We start from the raw sequence: 20,493 nt of genomic DNA, 5'->3' as shown, positions 1-20,493 counted from the left end.
GGGGGGCTGGCGCTCGGCGGCCCCCACCCCGGCGCGGGCTGCGGCGGAGGGCGGGGCGCGGCGCGGGGAGCGGCGCCGAGAGCGGGAGCGCAGGGAGCCTCTTTGTTCTGTAATCCCAGTAAGATTGCCAGCCATTCGCCCCGGCCCTAATCCCAGCCCCGCGCAACACCACCCTCCATTGGCTGCCATTTACATACGGGATTAGCCCGCCCGGCCCGCCCCGCGCCCCGGCCTGGGCACCGCGGGGGGAGACCCGCGCCCGCGCGCGCGCTGCCCCAGCGCCCGCCGCCGGGGGAGCCTGCGGGAGGGGCGCCCGCGGCCTCGGCGCCTCCTGGCTGCCCGGCGCCGCCCCTCCGCCCCCCTAGCGCCGGCCGGGGCGGATTAGGAAGCCGCGGCACAGCCCCGGAGAGCGGGGCGCAGCGGCGGGGCCGAGGGTCAAGGTCACTCGGCGGGCGCGGGGAGGATCCCAGGAGGCCCCGAGCGCCCAAGGCCGGCGCCTCCACTCGGGAGCTGAAGTCGGCGCGGCTGGTCGCTCCCGCCTGGCCCGGGTTATCTCGCAGTGGCTTGGCCCAGGTACCTCTTTCAGCCTTTGTCCCCTGGGATGTGAAGGAAGGCAGTGACATGCCCAAGGTCGCAGCAGATCCGCTTGGCCACGCCAGGTCCCATCTTGCCTGGGCGGCCCTCCTGATCCCCCGACCCAGGCTTCTGCCAGCCCCTTCCCCCGCCATAGCAACGGCCCGACTGGAATGAGGAGCGCACCTCGCGTCCTCTCCCAAAACGCGCGTCTCAATTCGGCACAAGGAGGGCCGGAGCCCTGTGCTGTGCCTGTGCCCTGCTGGGCACTCGGGGAGGGACACAAACGGGGCAGGCCCCAACCCCAGGGAGCTCCTGGCCTGGATGGAGAAAGCCAAATGGCCTCTGAGAATCTGCCAGGTCCTGGCAAAGCCCACAGGGTCTTCCCCCAGCCTCCTGGGCCCTGCCGGGGACACAGTGGGCACTTGGTAAGGGCTAACCTCAGCTGGCCAGCTCTCCCCCTGGCAAGCCCAGGGCCCATCAGACTGAGAGCTCCTTCCAGGCAGGCCGTGTCCACATGTCCCAGAGGAGCTCTGGTGCCCACTGAAAGCCTTGCCCACAGAGGGTGTTGGCCAGAGGGGTGGGGACTGGGAATGAGGCCACAGATGCTCCCTCCATCCAGGGCTGCCCCGTGCCCTCTTGGGGGTACCTCCTCAGCCCCCTTGTCACCAGGAGGCCCAGGGATACCTCGAGGCGCCCTCTTCTGTCTTCCCCCTCAGACACACATCCCCACCTGCCCTCTGCTGGCCCTGGCGTGTCAGCAAGGCTGAGGGGAAGAGCCAGGGTCTGGAGCCTCAGTTTGTGGGTCCACATCTTTCTCTTGCTCTCACCATTGTGTGACCTTGGGCAAGGCGATTCACGTCCCTGAGTCTCCGTTTCCCCCTTCCCGCAGCCTCTCAGTCACCTGCACTGTTGGCCCTGCGGTGGATAACCTGATGATGGGCCCCTTGCCAAGTGGCTACTGGGCGCTGCCTATATTTCGTGTAAGTTCTCTGTTCCTTACACTGAGCCTGCAAGGGGGGTCCCATTGGCCTCATTTTACAGTGAGGTGAAGTGACTTGCTTAGGGACACATGGCATGTGAGTGACACTGCTGGGACTGGCTCCCTAGCCCTTGTTCTCCCCACTGACCTGTTGTCTTTCCATTACATCTCTACTGACCCATGAGGTGCTGGGGGCTCGCCCTCCCTGAGCTCAGCTAGGGGAAGCTGGTCCCAGGAAAGGCTGGCTGGTTGGGCCATTGGATTCTGGGCAGAATGCTTCGGGGACCACAAGTCCTGGGGCAGTGTCCCCAGGGCCTAGAAGAACGGAGGCCTGGTGTATGCTCAGGACTGCCCTCTGCAGGCAGAATCCAGAGCATCAGGAATACAAGCAGAGAGCTGGGGGTGGATGCGGCCCTCCTGCCTCTGGGCTGCTCTTCCCCACGGGAACAGCCAGCCTGACCTCAGCCTCACCAGGGCAGAGGCCGGGGATGTTGTGGTACAACAGAAGGTCCTGGCCTGGCACGTCCAGGCCTCACTCAGTCACATGTGACTAGGGTGTGACACCTGGCTTCACATTCACTGGCTGTGTGTCCTAGGCCAAGTGGACTGGCCTCTCTGGGCCTCAGCATCCTCATCTGTAAAATGGAACCAAGATAGTCCTTTCTTCGTGAGATTGCTGTGAGATTAAATGGCACGTGTCAAGAAAATGTAAACAAGAAAAATGTTTAGTGGAGTGCCTGGCACCTAATGGCTGCTCCGTAAAGGATAGTTCTGGACTTTTTAACTTCTTGACTTCATCTAGGGGCAAAGTCTGACGTGGAGTCTTTGCTCGAACTGCTGTTCGTGAGGAGGTGGGGACTCAGGACAAGGTCGTGGGCGTTCACATTGTGTCAAGCTCAGTTCCACCTGAGAAGGGCAGCCACGGCAAGTCCTTGCCTCCGGGGACTTCTGCCGGCTTTGTGAAGCACACTGCCGCTGGCCCTGCCTCCCCCTCCCCCGGGCCTGGCCAGGTGCCCCTGCTGCCCAGCTGTGGAAACTGGTGCTCCTCTCGCTGCCTCCCCCTTAACTCCCTCCAAGCCACAGGACTTCTCATCACAAAGCCCTTTGTGTGCCCTCCTTGACTGCACCAGGCGGCCCTGACATCCCCGTGTCACCGGTGGGAATGTAGGATACAGGTCATTTGCGGGAGTGAGCTGCACCTGGGTGTCCTGTGTCCTCATCAGCCCAGAAAGTCCCAGGTGGGAGCTGGTCTCTTCCTCCTGATCCAGTCCCGTGTCCCAGGGTCTCTGACCAGCAGACTGGCCACCAGGGAGAACTGCCCATGTGGACTCAGCCACCTGCTCCGCTGGGGTTTGGGCGCAGTCCCATTCCCTGACCTCCTGTGTTCATAATTTCCTTTCCCGCCGTTCTGGGCCACTTCTCCTGGCTCCTTGTTCCTTGGAGGTAGGGCTCTACAGGGGCGGGGGTGCCGGTGGGACAGCCCAGCCATCTCCATCGAGGTAACCCTTCTCTGAGCATTGGGACAAGCCCAGAGGTAGCCTGGTGCTTTGCTGCCCTGGATGTGACCACAAGGGACCAAAGGTGAGGACAGTGAACCCAATGCCCTCATCTCGCAAGTTGGCAGCCTGCCATAGGGAGAGAAGAGCTGACACAGAGCAGCGGGGGAGGGGAGTGGCAGAGGCGGACCCCGGACTCCCGCCCCCACCTGCCACTCCTGTTTACTGTCTCCATGGCTTTCCTTGGATTTTCAGGAAGATGGTTTTATCTGATAATTACTATTTATCCTTTAAAAATGAGACTTGAATGGTTCCTGGAACCAACTATTCCTGTTTCTCTTCAAAGCAACGTATCTCCTATTCCATCATGGAAACCAAAGGGAAAATCAGATTTGACATATGAAAATGTGCTTTCAAGGCAGGGTCCATAAAACAAGATCAGACAAGGCGGGCACAGAATCTAGATGTTAAATGTTATCCCTACCAGCCAGGGTGTCCAGATGGCCTGGGGGGCCGCAGAAGGGGGAGAGGGTAGGTGCTGGACTTGCTAGGGGGCCCCCTGAGTCTGTGACCCAGGTCTCTAGCCTCCCGGCCTTGGAAGGACCATCCCCCGGGCCTCCAGGGTGTGTTGGTCCATCTCCTGCCTGAGCCCTGTTCTGGATGGTTGTCTCCCTGGCTTGTCCAGGTTGCTGAAGACATGTCACTTCCCTCACTGGGGCATTTGACCAGCAGGGCAATCTCCTAGAGTCCCCAGACCTTCCGGGCCGCTCAAAATAAAGCCCTTGAGCTGGGATTTCAGGCACCCTCGAGTGCTGGGACGGGGACAACTGAGAGCCAGGGAGGTCCCAGACACGGGCGGATCCGAAGCCCCAGGGCTTGGCCCTGGTGAGTGGTCCAGGGCAGCACTGGCCAACGGAAATAGGACGCGGGCACAAATGCGCGCACAGAGGAAATTTAAAATTTCCTTGTAACTGCGTTAGGGAAAAAAATGGTGAAATTAATTTTAATGATATATTCTATTTAACCCAACATATCCAAAATGCATTCATTTCAACATGTAATAATATTTTTAAAAATTGAGATAATTTACAATCTTTTCCTTGAACTAAGTCTGTGAAATCCAGCGTCTGTGTGATACTGACAACACATCTCAACTGGGACCAGACAGACTCTCACAGGGGACTAGTGGCTACATATTGGACAATGCAGGGCTGGGGCGTCATTTTCCAACCCTTTTTAAGTCACAAAGCCTTTTTCCCAACAATCTCTCACATAGAAACAGTCCACAGGTGAGCTGAGCATGGGCTCCTCTGGAAGGGACAGGATCAGGGGTCCCGCAGTCCCCTCTCAAGCACCTTCATCTGCTGGTTCCGCTCAGAACCGCTCCTCAAAGCAACCATTGCAAATACTAATAATAACGAAAACGAACATCTGTCAAATGCTAACTCTAGGCAGGGCACGGTGCTGAACGTCTTACATCACGCCCTTTCTGTGGGAGGAACAGACTCGGAGAGGTGCCCCAGGTTACACAGGTGGCTTCACGTGGCCAACATCCCACCCAGAAGTGGGACTGCCCGAGGCTGTGGGGGTGAGGCTGAGCTAGAAGGGGCCGGGATAAGCGGGGAGCACAGTCCCTGCCCCTCACGTCGCCCCCCATGAGGGCCCTGCTTCCCCGGTCTGGGGACTCCAGCCTCCCCTGGGCTGGCAGCCTCCCCACCCCCACCCAGCGGGAACCCACAGGCTCCGTCTTCCTGCAAGTCCAGGCAATTGCCTGCTAGCGAATTTAGTTATAAATTAGTGAAGATTTAGAACTTTGGGGCCAGAAGGGGGAAAATGAGGGGTAGCACTTCAAAGCAACTTCCCCAGATGCTGTTGGAGAAAACCAAGGTCGGTCAGAGAGCTCTGGGGGGACTAGGGTTCTGTGTGGTCTCAGTGGAGGGCTGGGGGGAGGGGATGCCGAGAGGCAGCTCCCCACCCCAACGCTGGGAGCTGCAGTGTTTGGCATGCTCTCTTCTCCCTGAGCCTCTTGTCTCCTCTGCAAAGGGGTTTCTCACAGCCCAGGGCCTGTGAGCCCTGCCCCAGCACTTGGCATGAGGTGGGGGACCAGATGTGGCCAGGGGGTGAACTGGAACTGGGGGTCATGGGCGAGCACCTTCCATCTCGGTTCGGCTTTGACTGGGGGACCTGGCCTCAGCTTCCTTGCCTCATATGCTTGTTAAAAGCGCAGGTCCAGACCCTCCCAGGAGATGTGTTGGCTCAGACGCTGGAGGGGTTGGGGAGAGGCCCGGAACTTTGTGTTTTGGAAGACAGTCCTGGGTTGGCCTGGTGGCACAGCGGTCAAGTTCGCACGTTCCACTTTGGTGGCTGGTTCAGATCCCAGGTGCAGACATGACACAGCTTGTCAAGCCATGCTGTGGCAGGTGTCCCACATGTAAAGTAGAGGAAGATGGACACGGATGTTAGCTCAGGGCCAGTCTTCCTCAGCACAAAAGAGGAAGATTGGCAGCAGATGTTAGCTCAGTGCTAATCTTGCTCAAAAAAAAAAAAAAAGAAGAGTACAATCCCCAGCTCTTTCTGATGCACATTCCATTTGGGGAGCATGGGCCTTCATGTTCTCAGAGAGCCGCTCAAGCTCTGGCATCTGTGGCTTAACAACACTCAGCCACACAGTACCAGCCCACAGCCACGTCCCTTGTGCCACGGAGCACTCAATGCCAGCTCCTCTGTCACAGGCTGCCAAGGCCCAGAGCGGCAGCCAGGCCTGCCATCTGGGTGGGCCAGACTGACCCTGAGACGGGAGGCCCCGGTTCCACCCGAAGCACCCTCTCTGTAGGGGCATCATGTAGATCCAGGCCCTCCCCTGGGAACTCTGGGCCAGCGGCTGTGGTATGTGTGGCAGTGAGGGGGCCAGGGGCACCGGAGCCAGAGGTGGCATCCAACTCAGCCTGAGGAGGGACTGGGGGTTGCCGAGGCCGTGCCCCTCCGGCCCCACGGGGGATGGGGAACCACCGGACAGGCCCCTCTCGCCTCCATGGCAGAGCCCACTGGTCCAGGGCCTCCGCACGTGCTGGGCTAGTTCTCTCGCACCCCAGGTTTTCTGGGAGCCCTGCTGCAGGCCTCGCACCCCCAGGAGAAGACTTATCACTCAGAATCTCCCTTCCTCCTCCACCAGCCTTCTGCACCCCCCACACCCTCAGGGGGCTAGCCCAGGCCTTGGGACCAAGTCTTTGCTTTTGCATCAGCCAGTGACAGCATCTTTGGACGCAGTGTTTTTCTAAACCCAGTGCCCCGCCTGTCCCTACCAGCTCAGCCCCGCATCTCAGCCTGCCTGACAGCACACATCGGGCCGCCCCCCACCCAGGCCCCCACAGCCTCTCGGGAGCTCCGAGCACTCGGCCAGGTCAAAATCTTATGTAGAGTGAGTGATTATTGGATCCCTGTCTGACTCGCCCACTAACTCAACTCATGTGAGGCCTGGGGAGGGACGCAGGGTGGGGGGGTAAGGTCCCCATGCAATTCGGTGTCCTCAGTGCCCAGCCTGGCACACAGTAGGGCTCTACAAATGTTTGCTGAATGAATGAATGAAAACGGGCCTCCTCTGTCTGCTGTCGAGTGGCTTGCCGGTCTCTATTTTCTCTTGCTCTTTCTCTCCATCTGTTTGTTGCTGTTTTTTTTAGGGAGCTCTCTCCAGCAAAATGTGTGCGTGGGTCTGTTTCTGCCCAGTGTCTGCTATGGCCTGTGGCCTTGTCTCTCCTCCTGTTTTCTCTCTGTGTCTGATCCCAGCCATCTCTCTCGGATTCTGTCTCTGTCTCTCTGTCTAAATCAGTTCTGTCTTTCATGTGATGCTCTGTCATCTCTCTCTCTGTCTCTGAGGGTCTTCAGAGCCCTTGCTCTCTCTGTGTCTCTCTCCTTGCACCCCATCTCTGTCGTCTCTGCTCTCTGCCTCCTCCTCAGTTCTCCTCTGCTGGAATCTTCCAAGACCAGAGAGAGGCATGTAATTGAGCTGGGGCCGTCTCCATGGTTGCAGCTGTGGAGTAACTGAAAGATCAATTTGGAGCCACCGTCTCTGTAATAATTGCACCTTAATAGTTTCTGTGAGGCAGAGTGGGGCTCGATGTGAGGGGGCCAGGAGGGCCCCAGGACTCTGGCAGGAAAAGGCCACCTGGAACCACCAGTATCCCAGAGCCAAGCTGGAGGGGACACTTGCCTTGGCCAGAAACAGGAGGGGGTGGGAGCGTGTGGGTGGGGAGGGAGGCCAGTCTCACCCTGCCGTTCGCCCTCCTAGGGGCGTCCCTGCCTCCCTGCTCCTGCCCGCCGTGCCCTGCTCCTGTTTATAATTTATGCTTATGATCGGAATTATCAGCAATAATGATAACATGATTATAATTGCCGAGCTGCCTGGCTCAATTGCGGCGCTGTTGGTAAATATTATGATAGAGGGGCCGGCTCGGTGGTGCAGCGGTTAAGTGCTCTCGTTCCGCTTCTCGGCGGCCGGGGGTTCGCAAGTTCCAATCCAGGGTGCAGACATGGCACCACTTGGTAAACGCCATGCTGTGGTAGGTGTCCCACATAGAAAGTAGGGGAAGATGGGCACGGATGTTAGCTCAGGGCCAGTCTTCCTCAGCAAAAAGAGGAGGATTGGCAGTAGTTAGCTCAGGGCTAATCTTCCTCAAAAAAAAAAAAAAAATTATGATAGAGAGTAGTGTGAGGTCACTGCCCCCCAGAGCTTGAGGGAGGGGAAGGAGGAGGGGAGTGCCACTGGAGGTTTCCTGGTCCCTCCCCGGCTCCTGGCCAGACCCACCCACCCTTCCCTGGGGAACTCGCTGCTAGGCCATTTGATCATCCATTTTAACACCTAGCAGTCCTACCCACATCTAACTTAAATTACTCCTGCTTCAGGCTCGCAGTAACCATCCAGAAGCCTGCAGGGTGTCGCCCTATGGACAGAGGGCTCTCCAGAGCTGTGGGGGCCTTCCACCTGGGAGGTGAGGTGGGCCAGAGAGGATGGTCCTTCCACGCCCAAGTTGAGTTTGACTAGCGACTCAGTCCCACAGGAACTCAGAGGTGGTCTCAGGGGTCTTGGCAGAGGACTGAGGGGCAAGACAGGGCCACTGCCCTAGGCACAGGCCCTGGGGTACAGGGGACATTTCTAGCATCCACAGGCCCCCCCTTTCTGCCCAGGAAAAGTGAGGCTGGAGGCCCAGGGTAGGAAGAAGGACCGCAGCCTGCCTCAGACATAAACATAGCCCCTTTAAGCGAGCCCGCCCCAATAATCCAAGGACAGGGACGAGATGGGCCCGCCGCAGCCCCGCGGCTCACTTGGAGTGGAGCCCGCTGGATCTCAGTGGCACCAGGTCCTCGCTCAGCCTGCGCCCCGGCAGCCTGGGGTTACAGCAGTCTCTGATGCCGGTCAGTGCGTGTTTAGAAAGGGCTGGAGTGCTCTGAGCGAGGCCGTGAGCAAGAGCCGTGATGGCTGAGGAGAGGGCCGAGGCGGCAGCGAGGGCTGGACGTGCACCCATGGGCTGCTCCCTGGGTGGCGAGGAGAGGCTAGCACCCCAGTTTATAGCTGGGGTCTCTGAGGCTCAGAGACACTCCCCGGAAGCCCAGAGCAGCCGTGCAGGGTGGGCTATGCCAGGGCCTGGAGGGGTCCACTTGGAGGATCAGGGCAGGATGGAGCCCAGGGCGCCCAGCCCCTGAGGTGCTGCATTATTCATAAGCCTGGCATCCCCCCGGGGGCAAACACTCAGAAGGAGCGTTTCAAATCCACTTCTGCTCTGAAAATAAATAAATGAGCGGAGAATGCCTGCACGCTGGGAGGCGGTGGGCCCATCTCCTCAGCCCTGGGAAGGCTCACAGCTGGCCTATTTCTGTCCCCTCACCCGGGGCCCCTGAGCTCAGCCTGGGGCCCACGAGCTCAGCAAGCTGGGCCAAGCCCAGAGCAGGGCCTGAGGCCGATGCCCCTCTCTGCCACTTTTCCTGCCCTGGCCCAGGGACAACCCAGCCCCCAGCATCCCAGGGGACCCTGGCCCTTGCGACTCGTTGGGTCCTGGGCACTTGGCACAATCTGGCATCCTCCAGGGACTGGGAAGCTGATCCAGCCCAGAGGAACCGCCTTAGCTCCTGGCCAAGGTCAGGCTGGACACACACTTACCTTGTGCTTTGTGGCCTAAAGCAGGAAAGAGGCACAACACTCATCCCCATCACCTGGGAGACGCCCCTGCGGCCTCCCCTCCTCCCCAGCTGCCTCCGGGCTCCTCCACCGTCTGCTGGAGGAGGAGCGTGTTCCACAGAAGGCCCTTGGCCCAGGACTCCAGGGGCACGGGACTCACAAGAAAAGGTAAAGGACAGCTTTTCTGTGGAGGGGTGTCAGCACCCCCCGTGGTCATGAGCCCCCTTGAGCCCTTCCCAGAGGGTACGTCAAAGATGGAGATGTTAATTTAGTTGAACCCACGTCAATGTTTATTAAAAAAAGGAGGTCAGGGGGCTGGCCTGGTGGCGCAGCAGTTAAGTTCGCACGTTCTGCTTCGGCAGCCCGGGTTCACTGGTTCAGATCCCGGGTATGGACATGACACTGCTTGGCAAGCCATGCTGTGGCAGGCGTCCCACATAAAGTAGAGGAAGGTGGACACGGATGTTAGCTCAGGGCCAGTCTTCCTCAGCAAAAAGAGGAGGATTGGCAGCAGATGTTAGCTCAGGGCTAATCTTCCTCAAAAAAAAAAAAACGGAGGTCAGTACTCTGGACCAAGGTCACAGAAAATGGCCTTGATTTCAGTGCAAGACAGCAAGTTGAGGTCGAAGGGGGCGTCGAGTGGTCAGGGACACGCAGAGCTGCAGGCTGGTCTGCTTAGATATGGAGGAGTGGGGAGAGCGTCCAGGGAGGACATTGGAAGAAGACACTCTAACTCTGCAGCCAAGGCCCCAGGAAGGCGGGACGGGCAAGGCGTGGGGCGTGTTCTCGTTGCCCAGGCGACGGGCTGTGCACAGCAGGGAGCCTCGAATTGCCTCCTGCATCCCCGTAACCTCACCAGTGAGCTGTGCGCAGCGGATTTCAGCCCCCGCCTGTACCCTCGGCACAAACCACCCAGTCACCCAGGCCTCACCTGCCAGGCCCCCCGAGGCTGAGAGCCAGGACCTTTGAGATCTCAGAGGGAAGTGTCCCTTGGGTGATAGGACAGGACTGTTCACTCCTCTCCAGAGCAGGGGATCATGAGTGGCTGTGCGACTGCAGGCAAGTCCCTTTTCCTCTCTGAGCCTCAGTTTTTTCATTTGTAAAAGGAGAGGACTTATCTAATGTTCTAATGGATTTCCCTGGGCTTCATCCTGAATGATCTAAAAGGGGCCGCCTAAGCCAGAACCGAAGGGAGCTGAGAGAGAAAGAGAAAGATGTTTTTGCCTGGTGGTTAGAGAGCAAATCCCAGCTCTGCCCCTTGCTGGCTGTGTGTCTTTGGGCAAATAACCTCACCTCTCTGTGCATCAGTGACCTGATCAAATGGAGATGAGGAGGTGCTGTGGAAATTAAATGAGTTACTGGTGCCAAATGGTCAGAACTGTGTCTGGCACGTTTGAGGCTCCAAGGCATGAGCTGAGTGCCCCCACTACCCGGCCCCCTGTGGCCCAAGGGGCCCTGTTGGGGAGGCAGGCCAGGACCTGAGAGGACAGACACACAGGATGTCTAGGCCTGCCCTGCCAGGCCTTGTGGTCAGACAGGCGTGGGCAGGCAAGCTGCGGCTGCACTGCAGGCCACACAGCCCACCAGGGCCCAGCGGCATCTCCACAGCCGGCTCCTCACACTTGGCAGCCAGGCACAGCATGTGCCCAGAGCAGGGCCACTTTCTGATTCGTTCAGAGGCTGCCAGCTGTAGGCCACGGCCCCCTGCCCGCTGGGTGCCCCTCGACACTTCAGGACGTCTAGGCTCCTGCTCGAGCCCCTGAGAGCTACGTCCAGCTCTGAGACACAGTTGTCCAGGCCCACCCCATCCGGAGCCCCTGGACCAGGAGCTTCCTGTCCCCACGGATGGCTGAGACCGTCTCTCCCCAGGCTCTTGGTCCTTCCCAGCTGGCCGTCACCACGCGGCCGGGGCCCTGGCTGGGCCTGGTCCCTGCTCTGGCCCTGCACCGGAACACGGCCTGCAGAAGCTCAGGAGACGTGTGTCCGTTGAGCGAGGGCCGGGTGGGCCTCCCAGGGCCTGGACCTGGAGCGCCGGCCGGTCCCTGAGGCACCATCTTCCACCCTCATCTCACGATGGCTCGTCTGGGGCCTCCAGAGCGCTGCTCAGGCGCCAGGGCCAGCTGCACACGCGGAGAACCCCGAGGCTCCTGGACAGGTGGCCGCGGGGTGTCCTCAAAGCCCCCACATCCACCTGCCAACATTCTGGTCACCTCTCCAGGCCCAGCTCTCATGTCGCCGCCTCCAGGAAGGAGTCCCTGATGTCAGGCTGGTGGGCTGCCCGTCTGGGCCCAGTGGCCCACCGCCCCCTGCCTCTGCTCAGTCAGGTCTTCAGAGAGCTGGATAAAGAAGAAAAGAGAGAGAGGAACCACGCCAGACACGCTGCTCTTCCTGCCTGGCCCCTGAGTGGTTCCGCCCCGGGCCGGGCCAGCTGTGTAACTGCGGGATGAAAATGGGGGCTCGTTGTTCAAAAAGCAGGAAAAACGTGTCCTTAAAGGGACGAAAGTATAGAGCTTTCCCCTTTCTTCCGCTGTCTTTCTTGTCACTTATCATGGTGGTTTTTTATTTGCTATTTGCTGTTAAATGTCAACCTAAGTAAAGGAAAATGAAAATTTAATTTTGCCTTTTTATTCTTTACGTGCATTTAACTCACATATGGAATCGCGGAGTTTACCGTTTAGGTCGCGCCTCGTGCGTGCACGTGCATTTCACTCTCCAGAGGGGAAACACGCACAAAACGGACTCAACAGCCCTCACGTCCCTTTCGTGTTCACACAGCCAGCTCCCTCTGCCTCCGGCTCACTCCGGGGAGCGAGGAGTCAGAAATGGATGGACGGTGGGAAAGGATGTGGTCCTCAGAACAGGTTCCGGTTTGAACAGCGGGTGGGGCCTCCCCGGCTGTCAGGGCCCCTCGACGGGATAAGCTCACAGGACAAGCCCACCTGGACTCGCCTGGCTTCCCACGGAGCCCCGCTCACAGCGGGTCCCCAGCATCCCGACTCCGGGGCCGCCAGCGCAGGATGCAAGCACGAGCCCTGAGCGCCGCCCCTGTTCCCGCCGGAGCAGCTCGAGCAGCTCGTGCTCCAGTGGGGGGCCTGGGGGTGGGGTGGAGCTCTGTGGCCCGGGAAGCGAGGCTGCCCGAGAGAGCGCAGCTTGTCCGTCTGCCTGTTTGCACATCATTGGTGCCGCCTGCAGGGCTGGCTCTTTTGGGTGACCAAAGGGAATCTGCTGGAACCCAAGGGGCCCAGCACAGGTCTGTCTGGGGCCCCCACCCCAAGGCATCAAACCCGTGGCTCCCAGCATGGTCCTCCTGGGTCGTGGGCCCATTTGCTGCTGCCCCCTCCCCCATCTCCATGGCTCCTCCTTCTGCCCCCAAACCAGAGACCTGTCTCCCCACAGCTGCTGTGTGACCTTGGGCGGGCACCTCCCCTCTCTGAATCTCAGAGGGCCGCAATGCTGTGGGCTGCCCAACTTGCTTGCCATCAGCCAGCCCCAGAAACAGTTGTCCTTCTCTCTCACCCACCTCTTTGCCACCCTTGGAGACACTTCAGGGACTTGTCGGTGTCCACGTCATGCAGATTTCACTGGCCCTGGGCCTGGGGCAGCCTGACCCTCTTCCCGGGGTGGGGGTGTCGATCCCCCAGCACGTTGTCTCCTCCACAGTCGGAGTTTCCGCTGACACAGCCGTGCTTCCTCGCCGGCATTGTGTTCGTATTTAGGTCAGGCCTATTTTAATTCCGCCGCGACTGGTGCCGGGCTGGGACTGCTGCCGGGGCTGACACGGAGGAGGACGGGGCTGCTTCAGCCCAGCTGGGCTGCCGAGGGTTCTGGGAGGCGGCAGAGGGAGAAGGGTGGGAGGCGAGGAGGAAGGCAGGCCCCCAAACCCTGGCCCAGCAGGGCCCCGGAATGCTCTCCTTTCCTGGTGGGGACCCTGGCACACACACTTAGCTGGTGAGAAGGAGAAAATCCTGGGCTGAGCATCAGATGACACCGTTTACATTCTACCAATGTGGGTATGACTTTGGCAGACGACATCATCTCCTGCCTCAGTTTCCCTGCCTGTATGATGATGGACTGCTTCAATGATGCCAGCCAGCACATCTAGGTCATTGTGTCCCTGTGGTTAAGAGGCCAGGCTGGTGTCCTGGCGCTGCCACTTGCTAGCTGTGTGACCCTGTCAAGTTATAGAGTCTCTCTGTGCCCGAATGTCCTCGGTTGCTAAATGGGGATAAAAATAGGACCAATCTCCTGAGGCTGTTGGGAGGGAGACGACATAAGGCACGTAAAGCAGCCACGTGGCCCCTGCCTGGGACTCCGTGACCCCGCGTCGGGGGTAACTGGCGGGAGTGGGGTATCATTTTCATTACCGGAGGTCCTCCCCAAGGTACCCCTCGCCTGCCCAGCCCCTGCTCAGTCCCGCCCCGAACCTCGGAGGCCAGGCGCTCGTTGACATTCTGACCACCAGGATCCCTGCCCGGCCTGAGTAAGCCTAACTGCGTCTATCGCCAGATCTGGTCATTAATACCCTTGACGGTTTGTTTGAGAATGAAGCAGGACCTGTACACAACTGGCTTTTTAATTAGTAGCCAGCCTGCCTCCTCACTCCCCTGCCCGCCCTCTGCTGTCCTTGAGGACAGGCCGGGCTGGGGGCCCAGAGTCCCCAGGCCTGTCCAGCCAGCTCCAGAGAACAGGGTGCACGGCGGCCCAGAGGCAGCCCCGTGGTCATCCCCACACACACCTCACCCTCCGTGCATGACAGAAGCCCTGGCTCCAGGTGGGGCCAGGCCCAGGGGGTGCCCTGGACCCACAACCTCAGGGAGCCTGTAGCCCAGGGCGGCTGGACCCAGGGACACATCCGTTCCTAGAGCAGGTGTTCCAGGAGAAGCCTCTGGAAGAGCAGAGCCAGAAGCAACCGGCTTGGCCTGGAGGCGCCCGAAGGTGCCTCGGAGCTGAGGGTTGAAAGATGACATGGGTCCCCTGGTGGAAGAGAGGAGGTGCCGCTGCACCAGGAGGCAGGAGGGGCCTGTGCAAAGGCTCAGGATCAGGGCAAGGCCAGGGTCCTTGGTACGGACATTCCCTCAGCTGCAGCCCTGGGGAGGCTGGGGACGTGGTGGAGGTGAGGCTGAGGGACCAGGCGGCCGGCCTTGAGTGCGGGGCTGAGGCTGGCTCTGCCCTGAGGGACCAGGCAGCCTCAGCAGGTTGTCTACAGAGGAGCGACATGGTTAGACCTGAGTCTCAGAGTCATCGCTCGGGTGTCCAGTGTGTGAACGGGACCAGCGGGAGCAGGAGCGCAGTGGGGGTCCCAGGCTGACAGAGCCGGGGGCCACGCTCAGGCTCTGAGGCCCGGTCACCCCAGGGGCCCAGGAGCCCGGGCCTTCTCAGGGCACAGGGCCTGGCAGCCTCCCTCCAGTCCCAAACCGACCTCCCTCCCCTGCCATTTGCCCTGGAGCCGCCTCGTTGCGATGCAAATGGCCATCTCCAATCTGGGCTCCTCGTCATTTCCCTCCCTTAACACTCCCAAGGTGCCAAAGAAGACAGCACCCTCCGGGGGGACCCCTTCACTGTGGGGGGTCCCGCTCGGCAGGAGAGGCGCATGCAGTCCCAGACAGGGGCCTGACTGGATGTGCCTGGGGGACCCTTGGCCTCCCGGGTCTCAGTTTCCCTGTTTGTGAAAGGAGGGGCTGTGTAGCATGGTCTCTAAGGAGCTCTCCCACTCCCAGCTCAGAAACCACACCGTCCACTTTCCTCCCAGCAGAGTGTGAGGCGATGGAGATGACATACCTACTGACCAGACGGGAAACTGAGACCCAGAGAGGCGGAGGAGCCTGAGGTCACTGGGGGCTTCAGCGTGAAGTTAGATCTGGGCCTTCCATCTCACCCCGTGGGGTCTCCTGAATGCTGTGGGCTCTCAGGGTGGCTGGGGAGACCAGCCCTTCATGGGAAAATGATGACAGGAAGGGAGGCAAGCCAGGGGACCCTTCCTTTTCGTTCTCTACATCTCAGCCCCAACTTGCCTCCTCCAAGAAGTCTTCCCAGATCTCTCACTTCCCTGAGCTGCTTCGCCCCTCACTGTCCACGTTGCCGCCGCCTCCTCATCCTCTCAGGTGGTCCCATCCTCCCGGGATGCTCCGGTCCCCTCGCTGGCCCGTGGTGGCTTCCCCGAGGGCAGGGGTGGAGGCCTCTTCATTGCCTACCTTCCTGCCTCCTGTCCCACATGTGGCTTAGCACAGACCTGAGCACGCGGGACCGGTTGTCCCCAAATGCCTGCATTTCCAGCACGCGGCAGGAGACCCCATGTGCACTGGACACTCGAATGAGGGCCAGTCACTGGGTGCTGACACAGGTCACTCTTTCCCCGGCTGGACTGGATGCTCCCAGAGGGCAGGGACAGAGGTGTCTCCCCCTTTTATCCGACAGCTCCCACCCCAGGGGCCCCTTGTGCCAGGCTGATTACCGTTGGTGCTCAATGCGGCCCTGGGGATGGAAGTCGCTTTGCTTCTCAGATGGGGTCTGCTCATCTGCAGAACGAGGCTCCACGAGCGTTCGATAGGTGTGTGCTGCGGGCAGGGCACGGGTGGCCCCGGAGAGGGCGCAGGCCTGGCCGTCCCCTCCACTCAGCGCCCAAGTCTAGTCGGGGAGACGGACACATCTGGGAATAAATACCAGGTAATTAGAGAGAGGAGGACAGAGCGAGAGACAGCAGTGTCTAAATGACTGCAGAGGAGCAAGGCGGGCCAGGAGCAGGAGGGCGGCTGAGCCCAGCCCAGGAGACGGGGGACCGCACAGCAAGGGTCAGGAACGACGAGCTGTCCAGCTTCCCGCAAATGGCGGGGAGAAGGCAGGAAAGGGAAGCAGCGGATCTATTGGGAAGACCCCCGGTCGTAACGTCAGCTTTATCACGTGGCCGAGGCTGTTGGTGTCCTTCCCGGATGCCCTTGGCCCGCCTGGAGTCCCCTGCCCACGGCTTCCTGTGACTCTACCTGAACGCCCTGGGGACCCTCAGCCTTTGAGGGGCCGGAGCTGGTGATGGAGCACCCCAGTTGCCGCCCAAGCTGGGATGACCCTGAGGCGGCCCAGTGTCCCCAGCTCTCAGAGGGTCCCTTGCAAGACCGAGCCCCAGAGGTCACCTGCTCACTAACGCACCTTCACTCTTCATGCAGCCTGCCCTCCCTTGCAGGCATCCTGGGGTCACCTCCCAGTCACTTGCACCCAGATTCTTGGGGAATCCGAGTGAAGAGAGCCAGGATTTCCTCTTTCTCTGAGATCGACTCCGTGGGGAAGGGGACGAGGCGGGAGAAACAGCCCAGGAGCGCAGGGCTGCAGAAGCCACGGGGAGGAGGGCGCATCTGCAGCTATGAAGTTGGAGATGCCCCAGACAGCAGCTGCAGCCATCCGGACTGCATCTCGTTTCAGAGAGGGTTTAAAGCCACTTTTAGCCACACATGTATAGCACTCATGTCAGTTGGGGTCACCCTGTGCCTTAAGATGTGACACTGCCCTATTGCAGGCGCTTGGCCCTTGAGGTCACAGCTTCAGCCTCCCGTTGTGTGCTCTGGGGCTCAGGGTTACTATCGTTGGTTTGTCTGGAACCCCCTGCCCAGACCAAAGCCACTCTCTCTGTGGGTGCATGGGACTAAGTTTCACATACTGGATTTTTATCTTTTTCTTATTGATTTGTAGGAATTCTTTACATATGATACATCCCAAACCTTTGTCAGTTATATGCACTGCAAACCTTTTCCCAAACTAAGACTTATCTTTCATTTTATTTCTAATATATATCTATTAAAATAATTTAAATATTTTATTTATTAGAAGTTTATATTTTAATTTAGTCACCTTTGTCACTATTGTCCTTTAACATTTACAATTTTTGTGTCTTGTTTCAGGAAAACTTTCTGTGGTCAGTTCTGTTGGTGGCCTCCAATATCCATTCTACTCTTCTTCCTTAAGCACCAAAATCTCAGTTTTTAGCTGGAAATAGTGCCACCCAGCTAAAAGACTGCATTTCTCAGTCTCCTTTCCAGTTGGTTGTGGCCTTTAGACTGACATCTGGCCAATGAAATGTGAATGAAAGTGTTTTTTGGGATTTCTGAGACATTTTGCTTGCTTGCTTTCTTCATTCTGCCATTTAGAATGTGGATGTGATAGCTGGAGCTCCAGCAATCATATTGGACTCTGAGGCAACCTCAGTATATAAGCAACGTGCTGAGTATTACAGGGCAAGAAGTTAGAAGCCTAATTCATCATGACCCAGTCATAACCGTGTTTCTGGTTTGTTTGGTTTTTTGGCTTTTTGCCCATCTCTAGAGCGATTATACTGGAGACAGAAATGCCCTTACCTAGGAGAGCTCACTGAAGCCACTATTCCTTTGGGTTTTTCCCTATCCTACATCTTCTTTTAAAAGTTTCACAACTTTACTTTGCACATATAGCTCTTCAATTCATCTGGAGTTGATTTTTGCTTATGTGGGAGGTGGGAGTCTAACTTTATTCTTTTTCCAGATGGACAGCTGATTGTCCCAGCATCGTTTATTAAGTAGTCCAAAACAAAATATAAGGTATTTTGGAATAAAGTTAGTAAAAATTGTTCAAGACCTTTATAGATAACGTTGCAAAATTAACTTAGGGACATAAATTTTAAAAACACTTAGACAAATGGAGAGACAGACCATTCTCATGGATGGGAAGGTGATTCGCCCCTAAATTAATGGATAAATCCAGTGCCCCCCCAATCAGATGCTGGCGGGGGGGGGTGGTCAAGTTATATATGCAAAGATGAAATAAAACAAAAACAAGTTAGGAAATTAGGGAAAATAAGAGAAAGCCAGAGGTGAGGGGTCACGGAGTTGTCGGAGGTGGGCCACAGGTCTCTGAGCTTTTCGACGACTGACACACAAACGCCATGGGTTTTCACCTAAACAATAGAGCTCGTCATTCCCAGGTGAGCACGGCTACTCCAGGGTGGGCAGCGGGGTTGGGGGTGACAGCTAAGGGGCATGGGGGTTCTTTGAGGGGTGATAAAAATGTTCTGAAATTGATTGTGGTGATGGTTGCACAACTCTGTGAATACACGAAAACCCATTGAATTGCACACTTTATGTTTTACTTATTTATTTTTTAAAGATTTTATTTTCCCTTTTTCTCCCAAAGCCCCCTGGTACATAGTTGTATCTTTAATTGTGAGTCCTTCTAGTTGTGGCGTGTGCGATGCCACCTCAGCATGGCTTGATGAGCGGTGCCATGTCCACGTCCAGGATCCGAACCGGCGAAACCCTGGGCCACCGAAGTGGAGCGCGCGAACTTAACCACTCAGCCACGGGGCCAGCCCCGAATTGCACACTTTAAATGGGTGAATTGTATGGTGTGTGGATTACGTCTCGAGAAAGTTGTTAAAAAGAAAAAAGGAACAGAAACGAACAGACAGCAAGACACAGAAGATGTGCGGGTGTGAACTGCAGGGCTCCCTGCGAGAAGCTGGCCCTAGACCAGGCCTCGGGAACTCAGCCGAGTGACCTGCTGAAGTGGGTCGTCCCCTAAAAGTCTAGAAAAACCCGGAGCCTTCCCCAGAGTCCCGGCCTGGGGTGGTGGGTCCGAGCCTCCCGGGGCCACAATCAGCGGGCAGGCCAGCCCTCGTCCAGGCCCTGGGAGGATGCATCCTTTGTTGTTTTAAACGTCTTTTATTGCGGTATTACACAGAGAAAGCACACACATGGTAAGTGTACAACGCCCTGGAGCTCCCGAACGGGGCGCCTCCCCATGACCAGCGCCTCAGGCAGAGACAGAATCGCCGGGGCCCCTCGTACCTCCTGCTGCTCGTTCCCCCAGAGCAGTGACTGCTGCCTGTTTATTCGTACACAGTATGTACCGTGCTGTCTGGCGTCTCGTTTTAACAGATCTATTGCTTTTTAATATTTTTTAACTGTCTATGACTTTTCTGTTCGTTGTCGCTGGGGTTGGGGGTGGTAAGAGGTGAGACACCTGGAGGATGACCAGTCTGGGGATCCTGGGGACCGCCATTGGCCCTGGGGGGACAGTGCTGGGGGTTGGCATCTAACCGGCTGGCTGAGTCATGAGCCCACATGTGAACCAATCGTAGGTGACCCCAAAGATGACCCTTGCCTGGGATGAACTCTCCGTCAGCCCATTCGGGGGATCCCCACTCGGTGTCTCTGCAGGGGCTACACGAATGGCGCCCCCTGGAGTTGTGTGACATGGCAGCCCGGTTGTCACACGGCCTTTTGGAGGACAGCACCGGGCCACGCAGGAATTCCGTGTGTCAGGGCAGCCGGGGGCAGAGCTGGGCCAGGGGCCGGCGCCACCCCTCCCCTATTCTCCCTCATGCCAGCTGTCAGCACTCAGCATCAGGTCCCACCCGAGGGCGGGGGTACCAGTGCGTCCTTCCGCCCAGCATCCTTTCCTGGCCTTATCTGCCTGACTCCAGTGGCCATGGATGTCAGTGCCCACAGATTCTGAGACACACAGGTCCTTAGAGAAGGCCCGGGTGACATCAGATTCTAGGCCACCACCCGCTTTGGTAAATCCCCGGCGACCTTTGCACAGAGCAGCTAGCGAGCTCTCGAGTTGGTTGGAGTGAGGTTTTGGGAAAAGCAGTGGCGAAAGGCAAGGGGGCCACCTGGGGGGACCTGCAGGGGCAGCCAGGGGAACGAGGCGCGGGCCTTCCTGGAGGGCCCAGGGGCTCCCTGCCTCCTGTCACTCACCAGCCGTGTGTCCTCCAGCAAGTGCGTGTCCTCCTTGGGTCTCATCTGCTCATCTTTGAAACAGGGTTCATGACAATCATACAACACTGGTTGCCTGTGTGAGGGTTAAATGCCCAAAAGATTTCGAAGAAGTAATCACTGAGAAAAATAAGGATTTTAAACTGAGGAGATCAAAGCCAGCATAGACCTAAAATCAATAATTTTTTTTAAATAATGAAAAAAATGTAAAGTGACAGAAATAAAAGACCAGGACCAATGAGATGGCAAGTTTAAAACGTAAATGTGTGTATATTGAAACAAAGTCAAAATCAGCAAATACAAAATTAAAATTAAAAACCGGGGAGTCGGACTGAAAAGTTACCCTCAACAAAAGATAAAAGTTAGGAGGTTTAAAATAAAGTGACAGAACGAATGTGATCTAAGATGGAAGATCAAAGCCTGAAGGCTGAGATTAAAAGTTAAAGACGTAAATGTTTAAGGAGCTGCAGACGACCACCCAGGAGAAGAGAGATTGGCGTGGGCGAAGGACCGGCATTAGGAATGAAGACGGTGCTG

The 20,493-nt window shown here is 57.8% G+C and overlaps 1 long non-coding RNA gene across 1 annotated transcript; it reads left to right on the top strand.

Annotated features, from left to right (window-relative positions):
- Window positions 1–7: 7 nt before the first annotated feature.
- On the top strand, window positions 8–11,786 carry LOC124241618 (uncharacterized). The gene is made up of 3 exons (XR_006889266.1): window positions 8–573; window positions 1,466–1,556; window positions 11,439–11,786. It is a non-coding gene; the product is annotated as an uncharacterized LOC124241618 (long non-coding RNA).
- The last annotated feature ends 8,707 nt before the right edge of the window (window positions 11,787–20,493 follow it).

Source organism: Equus quagga, chromosome 7 (genome assembly GCF_021613505.1).
Source record: "Equus quagga isolate Etosha38 chromosome 7, UCLA_HA_Equagga_1.0, whole genome shotgun sequence".
Taxonomy (NCBI): domain Eukaryota; kingdom Metazoa; phylum Chordata; class Mammalia; order Perissodactyla; family Equidae; genus Equus; species Equus quagga.
The sequence above is the reverse complement of the archived record's forward strand: the minus strand, read 5'-3'. Positions and strand labels throughout refer to the sequence as shown.